The sequence below is a fragment of the Bombina bombina genome, chromosome 1, assembly GCF_027579735.1.
Source record: "Bombina bombina isolate aBomBom1 chromosome 1, aBomBom1.pri, whole genome shotgun sequence".
Lineage (NCBI taxonomy): Eukaryota > Metazoa > Chordata > Amphibia > Anura > Bombinatoridae > Bombina > Bombina bombina.
This window is the reverse complement of record NC_069499.1, coordinates 10543215-10559731: the sequence shown is the minus strand read 5'-3', so window position 1 is coordinate 10559731 and position 16517 is coordinate 10543215.

Here is a 16517-nt window from a genome sequence, read left to right as displayed (position 1 = left end):
ACCTTTCTACTTAGAAACAGGTTACATAGATATAAGCATGAGTGCTGGTTTTTTTATACCAAAAGGATGATAATTTAAGCAAAGTCATTGCTTATGCAAGTAAAATTTTATCCCCAGTAGAAATAAAATGTAGTGATTGCGAAAAGCCCTCTTATCTACTGTATGGGCTCTACAAAATTTCCGTAGCTGTATACAGGGTGAGAAAATAATTGTAGAAACGGCCCACCAGCCTTTGCTATAAAGTAATAGAATAAGAGATGGGAATCTGTCTAATAGCCGCATAACAGCTTAGACTCTTCCCTTACAAGGCTGGCCATTAGAAATTCGCTACAAGCAAAATAAAAAGAATCCAGTCACACAGGGGCTTGCTGAGCTCCATGACTGTACTGCTAAAGATCATGGGGAAGAGTTATTAGAAGATGATTTCCTGAAGGAATAATTGCTTTCTCCGTATAAAATATACAATGAGGACCATTGTCAAACCGTACCTTGGGTATATGTTGATGGTTGTTCTTACCATGCCACTCTTGAAAATGAGCGCAGATTAGTCGCCAGCATTGGTATAACTTGGGCCAATGGATTCCCAAATATTTCTGTAGGTTTCAACATTGGACCAAGATCCAGTCAAGTTGCAGAACTCACTGCTGTTCTAAAAACCATTAAGATGGCTATTGAACAGGGTATTCACGAATTTGTGATCATTACTGACTCAAATGATGTGCGTGACAGCTTTGTTGAATACTTGCCAACTTGGAAAATAAATGGCATGCAGAAAACTAACAACAAACCAGTCAAACATGTCAAGTTGTTCTGCGAGATTGATAATCTCGTGGTATCCAATGGGTTAACCATACACTGGAAAAAGACCAAGGGTCATTCCAGGATTTTAGGTCCTGATAAGGAAGGCAATGATCTTGCAGATTCATTAGCCAAACAAGGAGCCATAACTGGAGAACTCCTTAATATCGACCACTTAATGGGTGCATTTACTAGAAACCAGGCCAAACAACAAACCTGGTACAATAGAGTCAGTATTCTCCTAGTGAGGACCTGATCACTAGTCAAAAAGAAGACCCCATTGTAGGCATCTTCTATAAACACATAGAAGATTCTGAAAGCAACCCCATCTCAAAAGAGGACGTTATTGACAAGGAAGATCTTAGAATCTTAATGAAAACCAGAGCACAATTCAAGTTACAGGATGGTTTGTTAATTAGAACCTCCAAAACGGGCATCCAGCAATGGGTGGTACCTACAAACTTCAGAGGTCTCATGCTTCAACATGCCCATGATGCTCCCACATCTGGCGATTGTGGTGCTAAATAAACGCATGAAATATTATGTGACTATGCTTTTTGGCCACATATGTTAAAGGATGTTCAAACCTACTGTCAATGTTGTCTAATCTGTCCACAGTTCCAACCCACTGTGCCAACGCATAGAGCACCATTATAGAAAAGGGGGATAGAAATGCCATGGTCAGATATACAAATTGATTTTATTGGTCCAGTAACTAAGTCATCAAGAGGTGACAAATACATGTTGACAGTGACATGCCTATTCACTAAATGGGCAGAATGCATTAGTGCACCTAACAATAGTGCTTAAACATGCGCAGCATTGCTCATCAATCACGTGTTTTCCAGATTTGGTTTACCCCAGTGAATCTAATCCGATCGGGGGACCCACTTCACTAGCGAACTGATAAACCAAGATGTGGAAAATACTAGGGGTCAAAAGAAAGCTCCATATTACATATAGAGCTGCCTCAAGTGGTGGTGTAGAGCATTACAACCAGTCCATTGTGAAAATCCTCAAAAAGTTTGTGAGTGAAACAGGTAAAGACTGGGATGTAAAATTACCTCTAGTTCTAATGGCATTAAGAGCAACTCCAAGTAGTGCTACTATGTTTAGTCTCTATAGATACATGCTAAATTATATTAGATGGAACATATATGTGACCAGATATGTATTATTTTAATACAAGAAATAGTGAATATACTAAATATACATTTGAATATATATGAGTCTGTGTGTACTGTTAGGAGTTTTGATGGTGAGACTACATTTCTGGTTGTCTGCTGCCATCTAGTGCTTTATGCAAGAATTACAACCAAAGGGAATTATAGTATCAAATAACTATATGTTCCCAGTAAGCCAATCAAATGTTTAGCTCGAAGGGCCTATCACAGACAAGCTTCGTTAAGTTCCTATCAAAAGACAAGCATCGGTAAGGGCCTATCCAATTCTTGTGGGAATGATTAAAGAAAAGGATGTGCTAATCTTGAATGAAAACCCCCACACATCTGACTAAGGGACAGACTCAAAGAAGCATAACTTTTGGTGAGAGAAATTCAGAAATTGGCTATCACATTATTGGAGGGAATTTAAAAATTATAATAAAGAGTATATTTCCAAACCTGAAACCTTTTGGGAATCTAATTAAGGTCTATATGATAAAAAGAAAGACAACCTTTCTCCAACATTGGTGTGTCCGGTCCACGGCATCATCCTTACTTGTGGGAATATCTCTTCCCCAACAGGAAATGGCAAAGAGTCCCAGCAAAGCTGGCCATATAGTCCCTCCTAGGCTCCGCCCACCCCAGTCATTCTCTTTGCCGTTGCACAGGCAACATCTCCACGGAGATGGTTAAGAGTATGTGGTGTTTAGTTGTAGTTTTTTTATTCTACTATCAAGAGTTTGTTATTTTAAAATAGTGCTGGTATGTACTATTTACTCTGAAACAGAAAAGGATGAAGATTTCTGTTTGTAAGAGGAAGATGATTTTAGCAGACAGTAACTAAAATCGATTTCTGTTTCCACATAGGACTGTTGAGATGAAGTAACTTCAGTTGGGGGAAACAGTTAGCAGACTTTTCTGCTTAAGGTATGACTAGCCATATTTCTTACAAGACTGTGTAATGCTGGAAGGCTGTCATTTCCCCTCATGGGGACCGGTAAGCCATTTTCTTAGTCTCAAACAGAATAAAGGGCTTAATATGGGCTATAAAACTGGTAGACACTTTTATGGGCTAAATCGATTGCTTTATTTGGACATTTTATACATGTTTATGCTGATAATTCACACTTATAAACTTGGGGAACGTTTTTTAACGTCAGGCACTATGTTAGACACCTTTTCCAGTCAGGAAGGGCCTTCCCAGTTGTAGGCTAAGCCTCATTTTTGCGCCATTACTGCGCAGTTGTTTTTGAGAGCAAGACATGCAGATGCATGTGTGAGGACCTGAAAGTAGTTGGAAAAGTTCCTAAAAGGCGTCATTTGGTATCGTATTCCCCTCTGGGCTTGGTAAAGTCACAGCAAAGGCTGTAGCTGGGACTGTATAGGGGTTAAATCTGTAACCGACTCCGGTTTCGTTATTTTAAGGGTTAAAGCTCTGAAAATTGGTGTGCAATACTTTTAATGCTTTAAGACACTGTGGTGAAATTTTGGTAAATTTTGAACAATTCCTTCATATTTTTTCACATATTCAGTAATAAAGTGTGCTCTGTTTAAAATTTAGAGACAGTAACGGTTTTGTTTTAAAACGGTTTTTGTGCCTTATTGACAAGTTTAAGCCTGTTTAACATGTCTGTGCCTTCAGATAAGCTATGTTCTATATGTATGAAAGCCAATGTGTCTCCCCCTTCAAAATTGTGTGATAATTGTGCCATAGCGTCCAAACAAAGTAAGGACAGCACTGCCACAGATAATGAAATTGCCCAAGATGATTCCTCAGATGAAGGGAGTAGACATGGTTCTACATCATCTCCTTCTGTGTCTACGCCAGTTTTGCCCACGCAGGAGGCCCCTAGTACTTCTAGCGCGCCAATGCTTATTACCATGCAACAATTGACGGCTGTAATGGATAACTCCATAGCAAATATTTTATCCAAAATGCCTGCATATCAGAGAAAGCACGATTGCTCTGTTTTAAACACTGAAGAGCAGGAGAGCGCTGATGATAATTGTTCTGTCATACCCTCACACCAATCTGAAGGGGCCATGAGGGAGGTTTTGTCAGATGGGGAAATTTCAGATTCAGGAAAAATTTCTCAACAGGCTGAACCTGATGTTGTGACATTTAAATTTAAATTAGAACATCTCCGCGCACTGCTTAAGGAGGTATTATCTACTCTGGATGATTGTGACAACTTGGTCATTCCAGAAAAATTATGCAAGATGGACAAGTTCCTAGAGGTTCCGGTGCACCCCGACGCTTTTCCTATACCCAAGCGGGTAGCGGACATAGTGAATAAGGAGTGGGAGAAGCCCGGCATACCTTTTGTTCCCCCTCCTATATTTAAGAAATTATTTCCTATGGTCGACCCCAGAAAGGACTTATGGCAGACAGTCCCTAAGGTCGAGGGGGCAGTTTCTACTCTAAACAAGCGCACTACTATTCCTATCGAGGATAGTTGTGCTTTCACAGATCCTATGGATAAAAAATTGGAAGGTTTGCTTAAAAAGATTTTTGTACAGCAAGGTTACCTTCTACAACCCATTTCGTGCATTGTTCCTGTCACTACAGCAGCGTGGTTCTGGTTCGAGGAATTAGAAAAGTCGCTCAGTAGAGAGACTCCATATGAGGAGGTTATGGACAGAGTTCATGCACTTAAGTTGGCTAACTCTTTTATTTTAGATGCCGCTTTGCAATTAGCTAGATTAGCGGCGAAAAATTCAGGGTTTGCAATTGTGGCGCGCAGAGCGCTTTGGCTAAAGTCTTGGTCAGCGGATGTATCATCCAAGACAAAATTGCTTAACATCCCCTTCAAGGGTAAAACTCTCTTTGGACCAGAATTGAAAGAGATTATCTCAGACATCACTGGGGGGAAAGGGCCACGCCCTCCCACAAGATAGGCCTTTCAAGGCCAAGAATAAGTCTAATTTTCGTTCCTTTCGTAACGGACCGGCCTCTAATTCTGCATCCTCTAAGCAAGAGGGTAATGCCTCACAGTCCAAACTAGCCTGGAAACCGATGCAAGGCTGGAACAAGGGTAAGCAGACCAAGAAGCCTGCTACCGCTAACAAAACAGCATGAAGGAGTAGCCCCCGATCCGGGACCGGATCTAGTGGGTGGCAGACTCTCTCTCTTTGCTCAGGCTTGGGCAAGAGATGTTCAGGATCCCTGGGTGCTAGAAATAGTTTCTCAGGGTTATCTTCTGGAATTCAAGGAACTACCCCCAAGGGGAAGGTTCCACATGTCTCACTTATCCTCAAACCAAATAAAGAGACAGGCGTTCTTACATTGTGTAAAGACCTGTTAAAGTTGGGAGTGATACACCCAGTTCCAATGACGGAACAAGGAATGGGATTTTACTCAAATCTGTTCGTGGTTCCCAAAAAAGAGGGAACCTTCAGACCAATTCTGGATTTAAAGATCCTAAACAAATTTCTCAGGGTACCATCGTTTAAAATGGAAACCATTCGAACGATTCTACCCACTATCCAGGAAGGTCAATTTATGACTACCGTGGATCTAAAGGATGCGTACCTACATATTCCTATCCACAAAGAACATCATCAGTTCCTAAGGTTCGCCTTTCTGGACAAACATTACCAGTTTGTGGCCCTCCCATTCGGATTAGCCACTGCTCCAAGGATTTTCACAAAGGTACTCGGGTCCCTTCTAGCGGTTCTAAGACCGAGGGGCATTGCAGTAGTACCATACTTGGACGACATTCTAATACAAGCGTCGTCCCTTTCAAAATCAAAGGCTCATACAGACATCGTTCTGGCCTTTCTCAGATCTCACGGATGGAAGGTGAACATAGAAAAAAATTCTCTGTCTCCATCAACGAGAGTTCCCTTCTTGGGAACAATAATAGATTCCTTAGAAATGAGGATCTTTCTGACAGATGTCAGAAAGTCAAAACTTCTAAGCGCTTGTCAAGTTCTTCATTCTGTTCCACGTCCTTCCATAGCTCAGTGCATGGAAGTAGTAGGGTTGATGGTTGCAGCAATGGACATAGTTCCTTTTGCGCGAATTCATCTAAGACCATTACAACTGTGCATGCTGAAACAGTGGAATGGGGACTATACAAACTTGTCTCCAGTGATTCACGTAGATCAGAAGACCAGAGATTCACTCCGTTGGTGGATATGCCTGGACCACCTATCCCAGGGAATGAGCTTCCGCAGACCAGAGTGGGTCATTGTCACGACCGACGCCAGTCTAGTGGGCTAGGGTGCGGTCTGGGAATCCCTGAAAGCTCAGGGACTATGGTCTCGGGAAGAGTCTCTTCTCCCGATAAACATTCTGGAACTAAGAGCGATATTCAATGCTCTCAGGGCTTGGCCTCAGCTTGCAAAGGCCAGATTCATAAGATTCCAATCAGACAACATGACGACTGTTGCGTATATCAATCATCAGGGGGGAACAAGGAGTTCCCTGGCGATGAAAGAAGTAACCAAAATAATACAATGGGTGGAGAATCACTCCTGCCATCTATCTGCGATCCACATCCCAGGTGTGGAAAACTGGGAAGCAGATTATCTGAGTCGTCAGACATTCCGGGGGAGTGGGAACTCCACCCGGAGATTTTTGCCCAATTGACTCAATTATGGGGTATTCCAGACATGGATCTGATGGCGTCTCGTCAGAACTTCAAGGTTCCTTGCTACGGGTCCAGATCCAGGGATCCCAAGGCGACTCTAGTGGATGCACTAGTAGCGCCTTGGACCTTCAACCTAGCTTATGTGTTTCCACCGTTTCCTCTCATTCCCAGGCTGGTAGCCAGGATCAAACAGGAGAGGGCCTCGGTGATCTTGATAGCCCCTGCGTGGCCACGCAGGACTTGGTATGCAGACCTGGTGAATATGTCATCGGTTCCACCATGGAAGCTACCTTTGAGACAGGACCTTCTTGTTCAGGGTCCATTCGAACATCCAAATCTGGTCTCCCTCCAGCTGACGGCTTGGAGATTGAACGCTTGATTCTATCAAAGCGTGGGTTTTCAGATTCTGTGATTGATACTCTGGTTCAGGCCAGAAAACCCGTAACTAGAAAGATTTACCATAAAATATGGAAAAGATATATCTGCTGGTGTGAATCCAAGGGATTCCCTTGGAATAAGATAAAAATTCCTAAGATTCTTTCCTTTCTGCAAGAAGGTTTGGATAAAGGATTATCTGCGAGTTCTCTAAAGGGACAGATTTCTGCTTTATCTGTCTTACTACACAAACGACTGGCAGCTATGCCAGATGTTCAAGCATTTGTTCAGGCTCTGGTTAGGATCAAGTCTGTTTACAGACCTTTGACTCCTCCCTGGAGTTTAAATTTAGTTCTTTCAGTCCTTCAAGGGGTTCCGTTTGAACCTCTACATTCCATAGATATTAAGTTGTTATCTTGGAAAGTTTTGTTTTTCTTCTGCTAGAAGAGTTTCAGAGTTATCTGCTCTGCAGTGTTCTCCGCCCTATCTGGTGTTCCATGCAGATAAGGTGGTTTTGCGTACTAAGCCTGGTTTTCTTCCAAAGGTTGTTTCTAACAAAAATATTAACCAGGAGATAGTTGTACCTTCTTTGTGTCCGAATCCAGTTTCAAAGAAGGAACGTTTGTTACACAATTTGGACGTAGTCCGTGCTCTAAAATTCTATTTAGAAGCTACAAAAGATTTCAGACAAACATCTTCTCTGTTTGTCGTCTATTCTGGTAAAAGGAGAGGTCAAAAAGCGACTTCTACCTCTCTTTCCTTTTGGCTTAAAAGCATCATCCGATTGGCTTACGAGACTGCCGGACGGCAGCCTCCTGAAAGAATCACAGCTCACTCCACTAGGGCTGTGGCTTCCACATGGGCCTTCAAGAACGAGGCTTCTGTTGATCAGATATGTAAGGCAGCGACTTGGTCTTCACTGCACACCTTTGCCAAATTTTACAAATTTGATACTTTTGCTTCTTCGGAGGCTATTTTTGGGGGAGAGGTTTTGCAAGGCGTGGTGCCTTCCGTTTAGGTAACCTGATTTGCTCCCTCCCTTCATCCGTGTCCTAAAGCTTTGGTATTGGTTCCCACAAGTAAGGATGACGCCGTGGACCGGACACACCAATGTTGGAGAAAACAGAATTTATGCTTACCTGATAAATTACTTTCTCCAACGGTGTGTCCAGTCCACGGCCCGCCCTGGTTTTTTAATCAGGTCTGATGAATTATTTTCTCTAACTACAGTCACCACGGTACCATATGGTTTCTCCTATATTTTTCCTCCTGTCCGTCGGTCGAATGACTGGGGTGGGCGGAGCCTAGGAGGGACTATATGGCCAGCTTTGCTGGGACTCTTTGCCATTTCCTGTTGGGGAAGAGATATTCCCACAAGTAAGGATGACGCCGTGGTCCGGACACACCGTTGGAGAAAGTAATTTATCAGGTAAGCATAAATTCTGTTTTTGTAAAAGAGAATTACAATTAGCCAATCAAAGAGCAGATATGTAGTATATATTGTAAACACAGACAAAAAACACTGGTTAGCTTACATGAAAACAAAGGAGGAAAGATTTTTTTTTAATCATCAATCTCTTCAATCTAGTTTGAAAAATATAGCAATATATAATAGACATGGACAAAAATCTTCTAAACAAACATCGCAAAATACAGAAAAAAACAACAACTTTATTAGTACAATATCAGTGCAAGGTAAAAAAATACACCTCTCCCTCAGATATTATGAGTAAATTTTATGAATATTATCAAAAAGTATTTTCAGCAGATCTAATTAACTCTCAATCTAGAGAAAACTTCTGGCAAAAAATTACATTACCAAAAATCTCCATAGAATATTGTGCCTTGATTAGCAGGGCATACGCTGTCGGCATTTATCATTGCACCAGCAGTTCTTGTGAACTGCTGGTGCAATACCGCCCCCTGCAGATTCATGGCCAATCAAGGGGGCGTCAATCAACCAGATCGTATTCGATCGGGTTGATTTCTGTCCGCCGCCTCAGAGCAGGCGGACAGGTTATGGAGCAGTGGTCTTGATAAATTAACCCCATACTCTCTCTTTACACAGATGACATTCTTTTCTTTACAGCTAATACTAAAAGAAATATCCCACTCCTCAATATAACATCGGAGTACAGCGCTTTTTCTGGTTATAGAATAAATCTTAAAAAATCAGAAATTTTGTGGATTAATAAACAAAAAGATAGCTGCCTAAATAATCCCTTCATTCATGCTGAAAATAAGATTAAATATTTGGGGATTATTTTAACCAAAAATCCACATGAATGGTACCAAAGTAATGTTCCTCCTATATGGTAGAAATGCAATCTGACTCTTAGAAACTGGGCCAAACTTCCGCTGACACTCTCTGCTAAGAGTACCCTGATAAAAATCATACTTTTCCCTAAGATATTATTTTTATTGCAAAACATCCCGTTTTTGTAGTTTGCAAAGATATTCAAGCCTTCAGTTCTTAATGTTCGAAGTTTCTCTGGGGGAAACATAAAGCTCGTATTTCAATAGCTAACCTCTCACACTCTAAAAATAATGTAGGTTTTGCATTTGGACTCTCAGAGGCCAACTATATTACTCATGGTGCTGAGGAAGAGGCATTAGTCTCACCCCTATCTTTAAAAGCCTTATTACATAAAAATAACGCATATCTTTATAAAGGACAAATTCCTAATTTTACAATATATAATATAATTTTGGCATGGAATAAAATATGGGGGATTTAGCAAATATCTTTTTTTCTAAACACCTCCCTATAAGAGGTAATCCAGATTTTGTGCCCGGATCTTATTACTACATATTTAAATTATGGGCCCAAAAAGGCTTAAAAAATCTGATCCAATTATTTGATCCACAGACAAAAATTGTTAAAACCTATGCTAATCTTACATCAGAATTTGTTTTAAATGTGAATTTTTTTTGCATATTTCCAAATCCGACATTTTATTACATCTCAAAAATATACACAACTTAATAACTGGGACGTGGGCGATTTAGAATCTATAATCAGATGCTATCTCGCAGGTATTCATTCGATTTCTATGGTATATAGCTTATTAACAGCTCACAATGCCAAACCGAGATTAACCGCTTTATTCTTTGTATGGTCAAATGATGTAGCAGAGTTAGATCTTGTACGTTTCAATCACAGTTTTACATTGGCCGCTAAATATACTAAATCTGTCTCTATGAGAGAATTGCATATTAAGCTGATAAACAGAGCATAACTTACCCCCAATCAAATGGCTAAATGGATTTCATCTGAACCTAAACATTGTTCCAGATGAAATGCTCTCAATTCTAATCTGCTACATGCTTTCTGGGAATGTCCTAAAACTCAAATATTCTGGTCGACCTTAAAGTTAAATTATCCACCTCCTATGTTTTCTTTCTAGTTGATCATAAGATGTATCAGAATAAACATTTAATAAACGCCGTTATTTTTGTAGCAAGATACATGATATTAAATACATGGAAGAATAAAGGATCACCTGGGTTCAGGGCCTTTATTAAAAATATATAATATCAAATGATTATAGACCAAAACAACCCTATGATATATTCAGAGAACAAAATGTATGCATTTTCTCTTGTTAAGTGTATCCAGTCCACGGATCATCCATTACTTATGGAATATATTCTCCTTCCCAACAGGAAATTGCAAGAGTCCACCCACAGCAAAGCTGCCATATAGCTCCTCCCCTAACTGCCATATTCAGTCATTCTCTTGCAAGCCTCAACATAGATAGGAGGTTGTGAGAGTCTGTGGTGATTTATACTTAGTTTATTCTTCAATCAAAAGTTTGTTATTTTTAAATGGCACCGGAGTGTGCTGTTTTTCTCAGGCAGTATTTGGAAGAAGAATCTGCCTGCGTTTTTCTATGATCTTAGCAGACGTAACTAAGATCCATTTGCTGTTCTCACACATTCTGAGGAGTGAGGTACTTCAGAGGGGGAATGGTGTGCAGGTTTTCCTGCAGAAAAGGTATGTGCAGTAAGATATTTTTCTAGGAATGGAATTGACTAAGAAAATACTGCTGATACCGAAGTAATGTAAGTAAAGCCTTAAATGCAGCGATAGCGACTGGTATCAGGCTTATTAATAGAGATACATACTCTTATAAAAATGTGTTTTAAAACGTTTGCTGGCATGTTTAATCGTTTTTTAACGTACATTGGTGATAACACTGTAATGTTGGTATAGCCTTAAATGCAGTAAAAGCGACTGGTATCAGGCTTATTAATAGAGATACATACTCTTGTAAAAATGTGTTTTAAAACGTTTGCTGGCATGTTTAATCGTTTTTTAACATATGTTTGGTGATAAAACTTATTGGGGCCTAAGTTTTTTTCCACATGGCTGGCTTAAATTTTGCATAGAAACAGTTAACTGAAGCTTCCCACTGTTGTAATATGAGTGGGAGGGGCCTGATTTAGCGCTTTTTTGCGCAGTTAAAATTACAAAATGAATCATCCAGATTCCCTCAGCAGTCCCATGAATACTACAGGACATTTCTAAAGGGCTAAAAAGACTTCCAAAATCGTTTATAGGGAAGGTAATCCACAGCTCTGCTGTGGCAGTTTTGTTGTGTCTGTTTTTAAAAACGTCTATGTCGTTTTTTTTTTAATCTGTTTTTTGCATTAAGGGGTTAATCATCCATTGGCAAGTGGGTGCAATGCTCTGTTACCTTATTACATGTACTGTAAAAATTTCGTTTGTTTTACTGCCTTTTTTCACTGTTTTTCAAATTTTGACAAAATTTGTTTCTCTTAAAGGCACAGTAACGTTTTATATATTTGCTTGTTAACTTGATTTAAAGTGTTTTCCAAGCTTACTAGTCTCATTATTAGTCTGTTTTAACATGTCTGACATAGAGGAAGCTCTGTGTTCATTATGTTTTAAAGCCATGGTGGAACCCCATCTTAGAATGTGTACCAGATGTACTGATTTCATGTTAAACAATAAAGATAATTTTTTGTTTTTAAAAAACATTATCACCAGTGGATTCTGTCGTGGGGGTAGTTATGCCGACTAACTCTCCCCACGTGTCAGACCTTTTGACTCCTGCTTTAGGGACTCACGCTCAAATGGAGCCAAGTACATCAAGGGCACCCATAGCGTTTATTTTACCAGGGGATTCTGTCGAGGGGAAAGTTATGCCGACTAACTCTCCCCACGTGTCAGACCCTTCGACTCCCGCTTCAGGGACTCACACTCAAATGGCGCCAAGTACATCAAGGGCGCCCATAGCGTTTATTTTACAAGACATGGCAAAGGTGGTGAATAATACTCTGGCAGCAGTATTAGTCAGACTACCTGAAATGAAAGGAAAGCAGATAGCTCTGGGGGTAGATACAGAGCATACAGACGCTTTAAGAACCATGTATGATACTACCTCACAATATGCTTAGTCTGTGGGTGATTTTTTTGACTCAGGGAAGATGATGTAACCTGATTCTGATATTTCTACATTTAAAATTTATGCTTGAGAACCTCCACTTGTCGCTCAGGGAGGCTTTGGCTGCTCTGAATGAATGTGTACAATCGCAGGGCCAGAGAAATTGTGTAGACTGGATAAATAATATGCAGTGCCGGTGTGTACTGATGTTTTTCCAATACCTAAAGAGGTTTACTAAAATTTTTTTTAATAAGGAATGGGATAGACCAGGTGTGCCGTTCTCTTCCCCTCCTATTTTTTAGAAGAATGTTTTCTGATAGGTACTGCCGCACGGGACTTCTGGCAGACAGTTCCTAAGGTGGAGAGAAGAGTTTCTACTCTAGCTAAGCGTACCACTACCTCTGGCGAGGACAGTTGTGCTTTTTAGATCCAATGGATAAAAAATGTTTATTCAACAGGGTTTTCTTCTGTTAAGTGTGATCAGTCCACGGGTCATCATTACTTCTGGGATATTACTCCTCCCCAACAGGAAGTGCAAGAGGATTCACCCAGCAGAGCTGCATATAGCTCCTCCCCTCTACGTCACTCCCAGTCATTCTCTTGCACCCAACGACTAGATAGGATGTGTGAGAGGACTATGGTGATTATACTTAGTTTTATATCTTCAATCAAAAGTTTGTTATTTTAAAATAGCACCGGAGTGTGTTATTACCTCTCTGGCAGAGTTTGAAGAAGAATCTACCAGAGTTTTGCTATGATTTTAGCCGGAGTAGTTAAGATCATATTGCTGTTCTCGGCCATCTGAGGAGTGAGGTAAACTTCAGATCAGGGGACAGCGGGCAGATGAATCTGCATAGAGGTATGTAGCAGTTTTTTATTTTCTGACAATGGAATTGATGAGAAAATCCTGCCATACCGATATAATGTCATGTATGTATACTTTACACTTCAGTATTCTGGGGAATGGTACTTCACTAGAATTACACTGTAAGAAAAACATAAAGCTGTTTAATAACTAGAGATTATGTTTAACGTTTTTGCTGGAATGTAAAATCGTTTTCATTTGCTGAGGTACTGAGTGAATAAATGTTTGGGCACTATTTTTCCACTTGGCAGTTGCTTAATCTGTTTTCTGACAGTTTCTGTTCTCCCTCACTGCTGTGTGTGAGGGGGAGGGGCCGTTTTTTGGCGCTTTTACTATGCATCAAATATTTCAGTCAGCAACTCATTGTATTCCCTGCATGATCCGGTTCATCTCTACAGAGCTCAGGGGTCTTCAAAACTTATTTTGAGGGAGGTAATTTCTCTCAGCAGAGCTGTGAGAATTATAGTTTGACTGAGATAAAAAACGTTTATTCTGTAATTTGTTTCCTGCTTTCAGAATTTGTTATCTTTGCTAATGGGATTAAACCTTTGCTAAAGTTGTGTTGTTTACAAGGATTGAGGCTATAACTGTTTAAATTTATTAATTTTCAACTGTCATAGATCTTCTGTGCTTCTTAAAGGCACAGTACGTTTTAATATTATTCTAATTGAATTGTATTTCCAAGTTGCAAGTTTATTTGCTAGTGTGTTAAACATGTCTGATTCAGAGGATGATACCTGTGTCATTTGTTGCAATGCCAAAGTGGAGCCCAATAGAAATTTATGTACTAACTGTATTGATGCTACTTTAAATAAAAGTCAATCTGTACAAATTGAACAAATTTCACCAAACAACGAGGGGAGAGTTATGCCAACTAACTCGCCTCACGTGTCAGTACCTACATCTCCCGCTCAGAGGGAGGTGCGTGATATTGTAGCGCCGAGTACATCTGGGCGGCCATTACAAATCACATTACAGGATATGGCTACTGTTATGACTGAGGTTTTGGCTAAATTACCAGAACTAAGAGGTAAGCGTGATCACTCTGGGGTGAGAACAGAGTGCGCTGATAATATTAGGGCCATGTCAGACACTGCGTCACAGGTGGCAGAACATGAGGACGGAGAACTTCATTCTGTGGGTGACGGTTCTGATCCAAACAGACTGGATTCAGATATTTCAAATTTTAAATTTAAACTGGAAAACCTCCGTGTATTACTAGGGGAGGTGTTAGCGGCTCTGAATGATTGTAACACAGTTGCAATACCAGAGAAAATGTGTAGGTTGGATAAATATTTTGCGGTACCGACGAGTACTGAGGTTTTTCCTATACCTAAGAGACTTACTGAAATTGTTACTAAGGAGTGGGATAGACCCGGTGTGCCGTTCTCACCCCCTCCGATATTTAGAAAAATGTTTCCAATAGACGCCACCTCAAGGGACTTATGGCAAACGGTCCCTAAGGTGGAGGGAGCAGTTTCTACCTTAGCTAAGCGTACCACTATCCCGGTGGAGGATAGCTGTGCTTTTTCAGATCCAATGGATAAAAAGTTAGAGGGTTGGGGGGGCGGAGCCTGTTCTCACTGCGGATGGACGTGTCTCTATGAAGCTCCTCAGATTTGTAAAGATTTTAGGGGGGTTTAAGGTACCAAATCTACCCTATTATAGTCCTATGTCAGCATCTGTTCAGCAGAGATCCAGCAGATGTTAAGAGTGGATGTTTTGACTGCGTTTACTCCTATGTTCTCTGAGACAGCTGTGCGGCGCTTGTCTCCACAGGCCTAGAGGCCATTTTGCAACCAACTACACTTGTGTAGCGTGAGGATCTCTAGAAGCGAGGCCTGTGGGGAGAGTGAAGCATAGGTCTGGGGCTGCCGCACACTTACCCCCCCCCCCCAAACTCTGGGGTTACGAAATCCTGCATTAGGATACAGAAGTGAAAATTGACTGATCGCCTCTAATTGAATTGACTGGGCCTGACATCATAAGGGGAGAACTATGCCCTGGGAAAAAGTCTTACGTGATGGAAATTCTGTGCCGAACAGTGACAGTCTTACTATATGGGAGCAGAGGCTAACATCGGTGATTGCTGAGCAGTTGCAGCAGTTTGCGCAGCAGTTATTTCTAGCTTTTGAGGGGGTGACCCCGTGCAACAAGACATGCACAAGCAAGGAGCCCCCGCATATGGGAGCATGCCATGACTCTCGCCTTTCTGAGAGAGGAACCGGGAGACACAGAACCCTTGATCACTTTGATATTCCCGAGTCGGCTGCGACCAAGGATTCTGCTAAAGCCGCTCCTCTAATACTAAGAGAAGAGCTCTGTGAGCGGACTGCACGGGACTCCGTGGCAGCTCCTCAGCCCTTGAGGGCTCGCATCGAGAATTGTGCTCCGCTAATGGTTCATACCCAGCTTTCCTGGACTGGTCTAATTATACACACAACAGCTCTGCAGAGAGAACTGTCCATACCGGCCACTGGTTTGGAGCTCCACCGGAGCGATGCAGCCTACGATCACCGGACTCTTGATCACATGGATTTTACACATGGGACTGTTTCAAGAATATGCCTATTAGGTAAAAAGTGGTCGCCCCTGTCTATATTTCTTTTTGACTATTCATCACCAGAAAAAGACTTCTCCCTAACATATGATAGAGTGAAAATAGGCATCGGATAAACTATTGAGGGCTTGCCTGCATGTTAAGCACCTATGTAGGCCACTCCTTGTCACGCTTACTGAGCATTAAGCTAGTCTAGATTTCCCTGGTATCCAGCAGTAGTAAATGTGCAGTCTAAGTGGGATATCTTTTCTGCCCTTTACATTGAAATCTGGGGGGGTTCTCTGTTACTCCAACCAAATTTTTGTTTTCAATATATTTCATGTAACTTCACAGGTTAACATAGGCTTGAAGGGTTTTTTTTTATTTATTGTACTTTAGGACATGTATTTCTCCCGTATATATAATAGAATGGGGCACATTTTACTATAAAATTTATTTACACTGCAACATAAACAGAAGAGTGAGCCTCACCCTATATGATTGCTCTGTTCATATAACATATAATCCTATAATTGAGGATAGTCATCGTAGGGGGTTATAGATATATTTTGTCACTGCTAACTGAATATCTAACATAAATATCTGCAACACTGTTTAGATGGGAAATGGGCTGTCCACGGCCGGGACAGCTTGATCCCTTGCATATTAAGATCCCCCCCACTATGTGAAGCAAGCAGTCTACTCATCTGTTGCATATTAAGAATTCCCCTACTATGTGAAGCGAGCAGTCTACTTATGTGTTGCATATTA